Source organism: Anomaloglossus baeobatrachus, chromosome 11 (genome assembly GCF_048569485.1).
Source record: "Anomaloglossus baeobatrachus isolate aAnoBae1 chromosome 11, aAnoBae1.hap1, whole genome shotgun sequence".
NCBI lineage: Eukaryota > Metazoa > Chordata > Amphibia > Anura > Aromobatidae > Anomaloglossus > Anomaloglossus baeobatrachus.
The window spans coordinates 49,953,002-49,965,864 of record NC_134363.1 but is presented as its reverse complement, the minus strand read 5'-3'; the positions used below and the strand labels follow the sequence as shown (position 1 = coordinate 49,965,864).

The window sequence follows — 12,863 nt, the reverse complement described above, 5'->3', positions numbered from 1 at the left end:
ATATATACATATATATATATATATATATATACATATATATGATTTGTTTTATTTTTTTATTACACTTTTTTAAATAAAACCCCAATTGAATGTTTTTAGAAATGGAAAAATAAAATAATAATAATTATAATAATAATAATAATAATTCCCCCGCCTCTTTCATATATGCATAATTTATCTTTATTGGTAAACAAACCCATTTTGGTAATTGGTACCTACCCTGATACCAGAACCTGTCCTTTGTCCTGCGTCCGCACTACAGAAAATGGTAAATATTTATCCTCTTTAATGTCTGCACGGCCTTCATGTATGTGACATATCCTGACGTCTTTGGCAGGTAGGATATGTAACGATGCTCTCTTTCCCTACGATTTCCTGACGATACATGAGCTATGCAATTTTTTTTATCCGCTCTGCAATGCGTTCCTGGCCTTGTTACAGCAAAATGGGGTAGAAGCCAATATAGCGGAAAACACACACACAAGACACAGCTCCTCCGCATTAAGGCACGCTCATCACATTTTTCCTCTCTTTCCAAGTAATGAGAATGAAATGGAATTCCAACATATCGGTCATGCACAGGAAACAGGGATGTGGGAAGCGGTTTCCAAATATGCAGAAAATGCTGCAAGCGAAAAAAAAAAAAAATAGAGATGGAGGCTGCAGATAGAAGAAATGGGCTAGGTGGTGGAGAATTATAGCCGAATTTGCAATGCACTGATCATCGGCACAAAATCCGTTCAGGACCCGGATCATAACAGCTGCTGGGAGGGATTACCCCTGCCTTTCCCAGAGAAATCTGACCAGCTGGTCTGGGGGGAAAAAAAGCCAGGACAGTGCAGTCACACAAGTCCCAACCATCCCAAGGTCTTGTTTCCTTTTTTTTTTTTTGCAATTCCAGGATTGCATTGTTTGTGCACTTGTCTAAGCAAAATAAAAAAAAATAAAAAAATCCCATTGAGATGCATCAAATGACAAAGTGGCCTCTGCTACATCTGCAATGCACCTGTCATATGTGCACGACACAATATACGCCTGCGCCACCAGACCTGCAGCAGCGAGACGTGGTGCAGACAGAAAAAGAAACAAAGGCGTAAAATGTGCATAAAAGACAATACAAACCTCAGAATGCAAAAAAAATGTAACAATATTTGAAAAGGCATAAACAAATAAACAAAAAAATATTCAACACAAAGAGATTTACCTTTCCGAAGAGCTCTGGAGGGTTCCCAATGCAGCAGCCTCCTGTAACAGCGGCGGTACCTGCAATGGATGGACGGAGGGACGCAGCAGCAGAGCGAGGAGGTAGCAGAGTCCCAGGTGCTCTGTACTATATTGTTATGGTGACTGGAGCCAGCAGAGAGGATGAGGTAATGTGCAGGCAGCGGAGGGGGTGCACAGGGGGAGTGTTAAAAATAACTCAGGTTGATGTCATCTCCAGCCAATCAGGAGGCATGTCAGGACCGAGCTGTGATGTCACCTCTCAGCCTGATTAAAACAATCCCTTGGTGGATTTTCCACTGACACACACACAGCATTAACCCTTTCACCGGAGCATTCCTGAATCAAGACAAAAGCCATGCATTTTTTTTAAATGAATACAAATGCAAACAATGTTTTAATTTTTTTTTGCAAAGCGTAATCATGCACTTAAATAAAAAAAAAAAATTGCAAATATTTTTTTGTTTTAATCAAAATGCATGATTGAGGTTTTAAAAATAATATATAGCATAGTAGTATAGTATAGTATAATATATAGTATAAGATATAGTAATAATAGTATATAGCAAAAAATAATATATATAACAAAGAATTAAAAAAATATAATATATATATATATATATATACACACACAGCATAACCAAAGATAACAAAAAAATATATATAACAGAATAAATCAATTATATATACAGTATATATATATATATATATATGTATATATATATACACATATACACAAACACACATATACAAACATGTATATATATAGACAATATATAAAAGAATATATATATATAACAAAAAAGAATAATACAAAAAATGAATATATGTATATATATAACAAAAAATAATATATATATAAATATTTATATATATATATATATATATATATATATATATACACACACATACATATATATATATCGCAAACAGAATAAATCAATTATATATATATATACATATATATATATATATATATATATATACATATATATTTCAGGGTAATGGTTTTGGGGTTGACTTGAGCTGTGAATTGACAGCTGGCATCAAGCCCAGGGGTTAGTAATGGAGAGGCGTCTTATCAGACACCCCCATTATTAACCTGGTAAGTGTACAGTTAAAAAACACAGACACTGGGAAAAAAAAGGTTTATGCGAATAAAGACTCCCCCACACTATCCCTTGTTCACCAAATCCTGTAAATTTTGACGTAAGCCAATGATGTATTGTTCCACGACACCCATCGATTCCTATGGAACTTTGTTCGGGCTAAGATTCTCAGAATGAAGCTCCATAGGAATCAATAGGCTTTGTGCGACAGAACTCTTTGGATTACGTTGGAACTTACAGGGTTCCTTTTGAATTGATAAATTGGTGAACGAGGGCCTGTGGGGGAGTGTTTATTCCCCAGTTGTATTACGTTGGATCCCGCAGCCCCAACTGTATGATATGGTATACATTTTTATGCAAGTCATAAGCAGATGCGTACAAATAATTATCCATTAAAGTAAAACAATAATGGAGCTGTAGTGTGAACTGAGGTTCAAATTATCTAAATAAACAATGCAAAATCCTGAGAACTTGGCAGTGGATTTTGCAGAAAATCTGGGGCATATCCATGGCTATATTTGTAGAGTACAGCAGTGTTATTACACCCTGAAGGCACCTAAGCCGAAAGAGCACAAAGAGCGAGGGTGGTCCATCCCTGCAGAGCTCATCCATACCGCACTATTCCTACTAAACCCTTTAAAGGATTGGGTCTATCAAAGGATAGTGGATAACTACCGGTATCTGATTCCTGGGGATCCAATTGTGCAGTCACCGACCCGGATAACCCAGGGCTCTGAAAAGCCCTGTGTGCATGGGCCGATGGCTGATCATGGACATTTCAGCTCCACTCATTCTTATGGGATGGCTGGAGATAGCAGGTCTTAGAGAATTAGAAAAGCACATCATTTATTATTTTGAAAGTTGGCATAAAGGGGGCATTAGTACCTGTTAAGAGGGCAACAGAGGACTTTAGGGCGCACTCAAGGATGTGTATGGGCAAATAAGGCATTATTACTTTCTAGGAATCACACATGGGACTTTACTACTTTTTAGAGATCAAAGAGGGGACATCTTTACTTTCTATGGGGTACAAAGGGGGCACTGCTTACATAGCACACTTTTGGGGTGTAGTTATAGTAATGACATGATTTTTTTGGGTGCCACATTACAGTGCAGTGATGGGGGGAAAAGCAAACAGTGTCATGGTTGTTATCTGTGGTGCTCTGCTCTCCAGCAGAGCCGATGTTCTGTTTTGTATTTTGCGCTTGTGGATGGATGGTTCCCGTCCTCGGTTCCTGCTCTGGATTTGGCAGGGGCCTCTCCAGGCGCCTCGTCCTGGGTGATTGCTCTATTTTATTAGGGAGCAACCTCACCCGGGACGCCACCAGTTGTAGTTCCTGCCTGCAGTAAATGCTCTGGCTCTCATATGTGCTTTGAACTTGTCCTCCTACCCCAGACCTGTTGTTACCCCTCTCTTCCTGTGTCCCTGACCCTGACGTTATTCCCTGGCTCCCGACCTTTGGCTTGTACCCGGACTATGGCTCCACTTTTCCTAGTTTACCTTACGTGACTTCCTGGCTTATGACCTCTGGCTTGTACCCTGATCTCAGCTCAGCTTTCCCCCAGTGTACCTTACGTGACTTCCTGGCTTATGACCTCTGGCTTGTACCCTGATCTCAGCTCCGCTTTCCCCCAGTGTACCTTACGTGACTTCCTGGCTTATGACCTCTGGCTTGTACCCTGATCTCAGCTCCGCTTTTTCCCAGTGTACCTTACGTGACTTCCTGACTTCTGACCTCTGGCTTTTGATCTGACCTAAGCTTTGCTTCATCCCTGTGTCCCATACGTGACATCCTGGCTCCTGATCTCTGGTTTGTTTGACTTCCCCGCTACTAGTTGCATCTGGTGTCACCTAGTGGTAGTTCGTCACAGAGAGCTTGTGAAAGTTGGGAATAGATGAGCTTTGTGGTAGAAATGTGGCAATTCTGTCTTTGCTGGAAACGCAAGTCGTGGATGGAAGAATGTGTCATGGAGGTCTGGGCCGGATGGATGGAAAAGATGGGAAAAGTGAACGACTCCAACTATATCTTATATGATAATTATATACAGTGCAGTATATCATTTATTTTAGTTGTTGTAAACATATTTCTTAGAGTTTGTGCCGACAATCTTCAAGGACCCTTTTATTGTCCCTTGAAGCCTTCCAAATCCAACTCCACCCTTCCCGGAGAATGGATGGCAACTCATGGAATACATCCCTATATTATGCTCCAATAAACCCCATGATGAATATTCTGGATATTTCCATAATGATTTAATCAAGTGACACTGATACATTTCTACCAGCCAGAAGGAGCGGTGACTAATGAGATCACATGCTCCATCCATGACTCAAATAAAGTATGACAAAGTTTACAGAACTTGTATGTTAAGTTCCCGATAAGAGAACAGATAGAGGAATGCTGGGTGAGTTAACCCTTTATGAAATGAACTAGTCACCCCATGACTCTGCTGATGTCACCTTCCTTGGCATCCACAATGTAGAATTAGGGGTCGGAGCTCTAGAACTTTGTGGTGAGATAAGAGAAACACCCCTCCTCCTACAAAAATAGGAAACCTCCTCAATTCAAGAGATGAAAGTGATACAAAACGTGGAAACTAAGTCAAAATTAAGCTAACATTTCAACCTTGGACATGTCCATGGTAGAGGTGCGGAATGGACTTGTGCCAATATTGGCTTTTGCATTACTAACCATGACTGGCCACCAACTAGTAATTGCTTAGAAAATCCATTAGTGTAGCTTTAAGAACTGTAGAATCGATCTTATATCCATGAACTACGAATACAGCTATTGACCTACACACAAATCCAAGCTCTCACTTAGTAAAGGCCTGAATTTGGCCTTTCCCATACGTTCATAGCTGTGATTTAACAACCCATCAAATTCTATAGCATGGGAGTGACCTAGTCATCTCCCCTGGTCTTAGATGCAATGGTCACTGTTCACCATGGAATCTAAAGGGTAAAATCAGAGCTAGCTCCAATTGCAGCAGTTGTTGGCCAGACATGTCCCTCAAAGCCAGGATTACCAGGATACGACTTGCCTACTTGCGCACACCATACGACGGGAGCAATCACTGGAGAAGGACATCATGGTCGGAAGAATAGAAAGAACAAGTTGAAGAGGAAGACCAGCAACCTGATAGCTTGATACTATCAAGATTACAGTGGAGAAGACCCTGGTGGACCTATGTAGGCAGAGAAGACCCTGGTGTACCTAGCTAGGCGGAGAAGACCCTGGTGGACCTATCTAGGCGGAGAATACCCTGTTGGACCTATCTAGGCGGAGAAGACCCTGGTGGACCTATCTAGGCAGAGAAGACCCTGGTGTACCTAGCTAGGCGGAGAAGACCCTGGTAGACCTATCTAGGCGGAGAATACCCTGTTGGACCTATCTAGGCGGAGAAGACCCTGGTAGACCTATCTAGGCAGAGAAAACCCTGGTGGACCTATCTAGGCAGAAAAGACTATGGTGTATGTATTTAGGCGGAGAATACCCTGTTGGACCTATCTAGGCAGAGAAGACCATGGTGAACCTATTTAGGTGGAGAATACCCTGTTGGACCTATCTAGGCGGAGAAGACCCTGGTGGACCCATCTCGGTGGAGAACATCCTGGTGGAACTATCTAGGTGGAGAAGACCCTGGTGGACATATCTAGGCGGAGAATACTCTGGTGGACCTATCTAAGCGGAGAAGACCCTGGTGGACCTCTCTCAGCGGAGAATACCCTGGTGGATCTATTTAGATGGAGAAGACCCTGGTGGATTTATGTAGGCTGCACAAGATCGATCTTCCAACAGAGTGTTCATTCATCAAGTCGCCTGGCTGGAGATCGAGCTGAAGGCCGTTAAAAGAAGAAGACTGGAGAGTGTTCACTGTGCAAAACAGCAAGTACGTATACTCCAAACAGACACTACTGACTTGTACCCAAGCCAAATGTAGAGGTTTGAAGTTGACAATCGCTAACTTTTGGATCACTGCTGTATGGGACTGTATATGGACCTACTGTAAACAACAACACTAGCGGATGCTGACAGAAAAAGAGCCCATGTGCAAGAACAGTATGTGGGCCTTTTGCTGTCCAATAGCTCATCAAAATGCACAATTTTACCTATTTTGAAAGTAGAAATGGGCCGCCTATCCTCTCGGGCCCCTGTGCAGCTGCACCAATGATATGTCCATCCTTGAACAATAAGCAGTAAGATATCTGCAAGCCCTGAAATCCCAATATCTACACATTGTAGGTCTGTGTACTAGAAGTATCAGACCCACCTGTCATGATTCCTCCTGTGCGTCTTGGACGCAATAGGTGAGTGTTTCCTGCTCTATAGATTCTGGGTGTGGTGAGCTGACGGTATGCTTATTGATACTCAGTTGTCAAATCTGGTGCTAAGCTGTTGATGTTTTCAGTGACAGCTCATTAGTCCAATCTGAGACTGGGAGGTTCTGGGTTTTCCAGTTGTGTTCTTTTCGGTCTGATTGCCCAGCTATTTAGCTGAGCAGTCAGTCTTAGATCACTGCCAGTCTTAGGGGTACTTTGCACACTATGACATCGCAAGCCGATTGCTGCGATGCCGAGTGCGATAGTCCCCGCCCCGTCGCAGCTGCGATATCTTGTGATAGCTGTCATAGCGAACATTATCGCTACGGCAGCTTCACATGCACTCACCTGCCCTGCGACGTGGCTCTGGCCGGCGACCCACCTCCTTCCTAAGGGGGCGGGTCGTGCGGCGTCACAGCGACGTCACACGGCAGGCGGCCAATAGAAGTGGAGGGGCGGAGATGAGCGGGACATAAACATCCCGCCCACCTCCTTCCTTCCGCATTGCAGCCGGGACGCAGGTAGGAGATGTTCCTCGCTCCTGCGGCTTCACACACAGCGATGTGTGCTGTCGCAGGAACGAGGAACAACATCGTAACATCGGTCCTTCCGAAATTATAGAAATGTCGGATGCTACACCGATACTACGATTTCGACGATTGTGCGCTCGTTAATCGTATCAAAAACAATTTACACACTCCGATGTCGACAGCGACGCCGGATGTGCGTCACTTTCGATTTGACCCCACCGACATCGCAGCTGCGATGTCGTAGTGTGCAAAGTACCCTTAGTCTTCTGCTCAGTTTTGCTAGGTGGCCTCTTAAATTTGTACTCCGGGAATTGATCTTTTGCTGCCCAATCAAGGACTTTGACTATCCTTTTGCCTTGTCCCTCTAGGTATTCTGACTCCGGACCGTGACCTCACTACGCCTCTGCCTATCCCCTTTATCTTGATGTGATCTCTTGGTACCTGACCCCGGAATATTTGACCATCCGGCTTCGTGGAGACTAGCACCACACCACCACTGTCCAAATCTTTAAGAAGCGTAAACCCCATATGGACCAAACCTTATCATTCCACTTGTAAGTCAATCATATTCGCAGGTCTGATATCCCTAAAACGCCGCTCCTCGAGGAGTTACAAAACACACAATCGACCAAAAAGGAATTACATATTCTCCAACCACTGAGTCACCAGGTATTTCCCCAATTAAATAAATTTGCAATGAAATATTAAGGATATTCAAATAAAAAATGGCCCAAACATTCTTTATGACACGAGTTCTGCAGACAGAGAACCGTCTACTTCTCCTTTGAAGATGACATTTACCCATAAAGTGGATATTATCTCTTTAAGTCTAGTGTTGACCTGCGGTGTTCTTGTATAAACCCCCGTGCCCTCAATACGAGTCTTCCAAGTGACGTCTTCCTTAAGCCTCCCCTGCAGGCGATGTGTGCTGCTGTACAATGGGAGCGAGACAAAACAATGACAGCAAACAGCGCAAGCCTGAAATGCCGGTTCAAAAGAGCTGAAAAGTAGAGTGCAAATGTGAGTGTGTAAAAAGCTGCCCGAAGGTCTGGAGCAGTTTTACCGTCTCATCCCGACAAATGCATTCCGCTTTAGTTTCCTATTTGTTTTTTATTTTTGGATTAATGCTGCAAAAACTAGAAATATAAAAGTAAAATAAAAAAATAATAAAACAAGAGGTATATAAAGATTTTTATCGCAATGTAGGCATTTATGCAGAAGAGTTGAGGTTCTCATCTCAGGGACCCATCTGGAAGAATGGAGGAATCTTAGGCGGGCTTTGCACATTACGACATTGCAGGTGCGATGTCGGTGGGGTCAAATCGTCGCAGTCAATATCGTAGTGTGCAAATCCTTTTTGATACGATTAACGAGCGCAAAAGCGTCGTTATCGTATCATCGGTGTAGGGTCCGACATTTCCATAATACTGGTGCAGCGTCAGGTACGATGTTGTTCCTCGTTCCTGCGGCAGCACACATCGCTGTGTGTGAAGCCGCAGGAGCGAGGAACATCTCCTACCTGCGTCCCGGCTGCAATGCGTAAGGAAGGAGGTAGGCGGGATGTTTACGTCCCGCTCATCTCCGCCCCTCCGCTGCTATTGTCCGCCTGCCGTCTGATGTCACTGTGACGCCGAACGACCCGCCCCCTTAGGAAGGAGGCGGATTGCCGGCCAGTGCGACGTCGCCAGCAATCACAAGATATCGCAGCTGTGACGGGGGCGGGGACTATCGCGCTTGACATCGCAGCATCGGCTTGCGATGTCGCAGCGTGCAAAGTACCCCTAAGACACCTGGTTAGATTCTCGATACATCCAGATGGAGCTTTGTTGGTGGAAGTCTCCATTCACGTCAACAGCTGCGTGAGTTTGACTCCCCGCCTAAAGGCTGCTTTACACACAATGATATCGCTAGTGATCTCGTTAGCTATGTGACACGTCCAGATTGTTGTTACGATTTGCCGACATCGCTCATAGATCGTTTTGTAGCGGTCACACGTACACATCTCACAAACGACGCTACATCGTTCAGCGATATATTGTTTGACCAAGGCGGTCGTGTGGATGTTGTTCGTCGTTGACAGGGTGTTAAATGTAGCAATATGTCTGCTGCGTTCCAAACGACAAACAATATTTTGAAACTGAACGACGTGTCATCGATTTCACCCTATTTGCGATCATTTGGAGTTGCACGTAGGTGTCACACGCAACGACGTCGCTAATGATGACGGAAGTGCGTCACGAAAACTGTGACCCCGACGATATATCGTCAGATAAATCGTAGCGTGTAAAGCGGCCTTAAGGCTACATGCACACTCAATCTTTTTGGAGCAAAAAGGAGAAGTTTTGAGATTTGGAGGAGGATATGCAGAATTCATCTCAGGGCGCCGTTACACGAGACGATATATCGTGCGATCGCATAAGCGATTGCTCTCGCCCCCGTCGTTTGTGCGTCGTTTGTGCGTCACGGGCGTCACACGCACTTACCTCCCTAACGACGTCGCTGTGGGCGGCGAACATCCTCTTCCTGAAGTGGGAGGGACGTTCGGCATCACAGTGACGTCACACAGCGGCCGGCCAATAGAAGCGGAGGGGCGGAGATGAGCGGGACGTAACATCCCGCCCACCTCCTTCCTTCCGCATTGCCGGCGGCCACAGGTAACTTGTTGTTCGTTGTTCCTGGGGTGTCACACGGAGCGATGTGTGCTGCCTCAGGAACGATGAACAACCGGCGCGCAGAAGGAGCAACGACATTATGAAAATGAACAACGTGTCAATGAGCAACGATAAGGTATTTTTGCTCGTTAACATTCGCTCGTAGCTGTCACACGGTACGACATCTCTAACGATGCCGGATGTGCGTCACAAATTCCGTGACCCCCGACGACATATCGTTAGATATATCGTACCGTGTAACGCCGGCATTAGGGGCTATATGCACAAGACGTCTTTCAAACTGGACAAGTTTTTCAACTAAAAGACGTTGAAGGAAACTGTTTTTTCCCCCCTTGTGTCGTTTTTTCCTGAAAATTTCCTGTATGTTTTTGGAATGGTTTTGGCCTCCGCCATTATCTTTGGAAGGTCTCCCCCTGTCTTTTTTTACTGTCGCTTTCTGGTCCTTTTTTTTTTTCAGTAAAAACTATGACAAAAGGTTTCAAAAAATATCCGATCAGCTTTTCCATTGACTTGTATTGTAAAATACAGAGCATCTTCCGAGCAGAAAACGCCAGAAGAATTGGCGTGTTACTTCTTTTTACCGCTTGAAACTTAAAATTGCTAACGATAATTCTTTTGACCTTTTTTTGGGGGGAGATTTTTGAAACTGCCTGAAAAAGATAGTCTCTACCCCGAAAACTCATCAAAGGACTCTGTATGTTCGTAGCCTTATGTAGGTTCCAAAGTCATAAAAATAGAAAGTTGCCTTGAAGTTGCGGCTGTCACGCAAGGTACGAGGAAGTAAAAAGCGAACGGCGAAAGGCAAGGGAAACCCTGTGTCTAGGGAAAGGAGAGATGGTGACCCCTGACCAAACCTACCGCTGGTCCCTGGGGTCCCTCACCACCCTAGATAGGTTCGGCACCTATGCGCCGAGCAGGATACCTGACCCTAGGTATCCCTAGTGCTAGTCCCTGTGGTCCCTCACCACCCTAGATAGGTTCTGCACCTATGCACTGAGCCGGATACCTGACCCTAGGTATCCCTAGTGCTGGTCCCTGGGGTCCCTCACCACCTTAGATGGGTTCTGCACCTAAGCGCCGAGCAGGATACCTGATCTTAGGTATCCATAGTGCTGGTTCCTGGGGTCCCTCACCACCTTAGAGAGGTTCTGCACCTATGCGCCGAGCAGGATACCTGATCTTAGGTATCCCTAGTGCTGGGCTCTAAATAGGGAACAGGTGGGATGAGCTCTTTTTCAACCCCACTAAACACTAAAGGAAGACACAAAGAGGACACACGGGGGGGGGGGGGGGGAATGTATGAACTACTTATCTACAGATGACTCAGATAGATGTTCAGCAAAGTATTTAGCAACAATACAACAGTGGAGTACAAGCCACCTGCTTGCAACCAAGGCTTGAATGAAAGGAATAATATCACCAGCTCCAGTCCAAAGAAATAAGGGGTATATAAGCACCAAGATAATGCTGATGATCAGCAGCTGGATAGAAGGAGAGCTCTGCTGGGTCCAAAAGGGATAGAGATAAAACTAGCATGAAAGCTACCTATACCAATGATTCATTCTGCGCAGTCAAACACTGTGACTGTCTATGGCCAGAAACCACATGACTGTCTGTCACCCGTGACACACCCATGACAGTGGCTTTCTCATCTGGTGGAAGAGATATTTGGATACGACAAATGTCCATAGTGGTCAAGCCTACCCTTATTGGATAATTTTTGCTTAGTTTAGAAGTCTCACATTCACTATAGCGCACTCATGTCAGTAGGGCAGTACCGGGCAGATCCTCTCCTATGGCCAAAACGCTGTGCACAATATATGTATGCAATATGAAAGCTTAGTTCTCAATACAAAAAGTTGTAACAGGGTCCCCAACTAAGTCACTGTATAGGAAAACAGGTTTTTTTGACCATCTTAGCCTTCATAGCCCAGGTGTTCCGGCTACTACTATAACCCCAACCCCACACCTACACCCCTGTTGGTCGCAATGTACATAATTGATTTGCACAACAAAAGAACAGTTATTGCAAAAGGTTGCAAAGCTTACGTTATTACCCTTTTTTTCTCTTTTGGGCTTGTGTGACCAAGCATAATCCGGTTAGTGACCTTCTATTGTAACCACACACATGATCTCCTTGGCCACAGGCATGTTACGCAACCTGCAGGACTCAACAGCGAAAATAAAAATCCATAGGGCTCATTTGTTTTTTGCAATTCTAGGGTAAAAAAAAACAATTGTCTGCCTCCATTGTTTTTTTTTTTGCATAAATCATATCGAACCTTTATAATGAATAGTGTAGGGGAAAAGCCTCCTCTTCCTCGACATTCTGCAGACTGTAGCGCCCATATTTTTGCCTTCACGTTTTCTTTAAAGCCTCTTCTGTTAGAAAAAAATGTGTATTGTAATACATTAAATAAAAGAGGCAGAGGAGGGGGATGCAGCTGCAATTAATCTCTTTTTCTCTCGTGCTGTGACTCCTCGCTGTGAGAGGGGAGGAGGAGCAGAAGTGGAAACACATTTGCTTTGCTCAATGGTATCAAACCAGCAGGTACAGACAACAGCTTAGAAAGCAGGACTAGTATTAGAGGCAGGACGTGATACTCTTTGGCCCTGATTCATCATTTGCGACTTTTTTTTTTTTTTTTTGCCTTGTGGTATTTGTTGTCTTTTTATTGTTCTTAACCCTTCAAAATTGAGCATGCAATTCATGAATTTTGCTCAAAGTCAAAAATTGTCTTTCAGTTTTGCCTTTAACCTTTTTTACAAAATATTGCAAAAATTTCTGGCCTACTTAAAATTAGAGGGGGCACTGGAGTACACTTCCAAACGAAATAGTTGTATATTCAGTATATTTGTATATTCAAAGGCGGAGAAGTACACTTCCAAAGGAAACATATTCATCTGATCAAAGCAGGATCATAGACCTTTTGGGGCCAGTTGTCAGTGATGAATATTTGGGTATCGATCCAAAATATATGGGAGATGCATTTTCAGCATCGTGATC

The 12,863-nt window shown here is 44.0% G+C and overlaps 1 protein-coding gene across 2 annotated transcripts in view; it reads right to left on the bottom strand.

Moving 5' to 3' along the window:
* LOC142256922 (dual specificity protein phosphatase 8-like) overlaps window positions 1-1,368 on the bottom strand; it is a 30,599-nt gene extending 29,231 nt beyond the window's left edge. The window contains exon 1 of one of the 2 annotated variants that reach the window (XM_075328910.1): window positions 1,205-1,368. The gene's annotated coding sequence lies outside the window, so the exon portion shown is untranslated. Of the gene's footprint in view, window positions 1-219; window positions 772-1,204 lie in introns of those variants that run through there. The other variant, XM_075328911.1, reaches the window with a different exon arrangement.
* Between the last annotated feature and the right edge of the window lie 11,495 nt (window positions 1,369-12,863).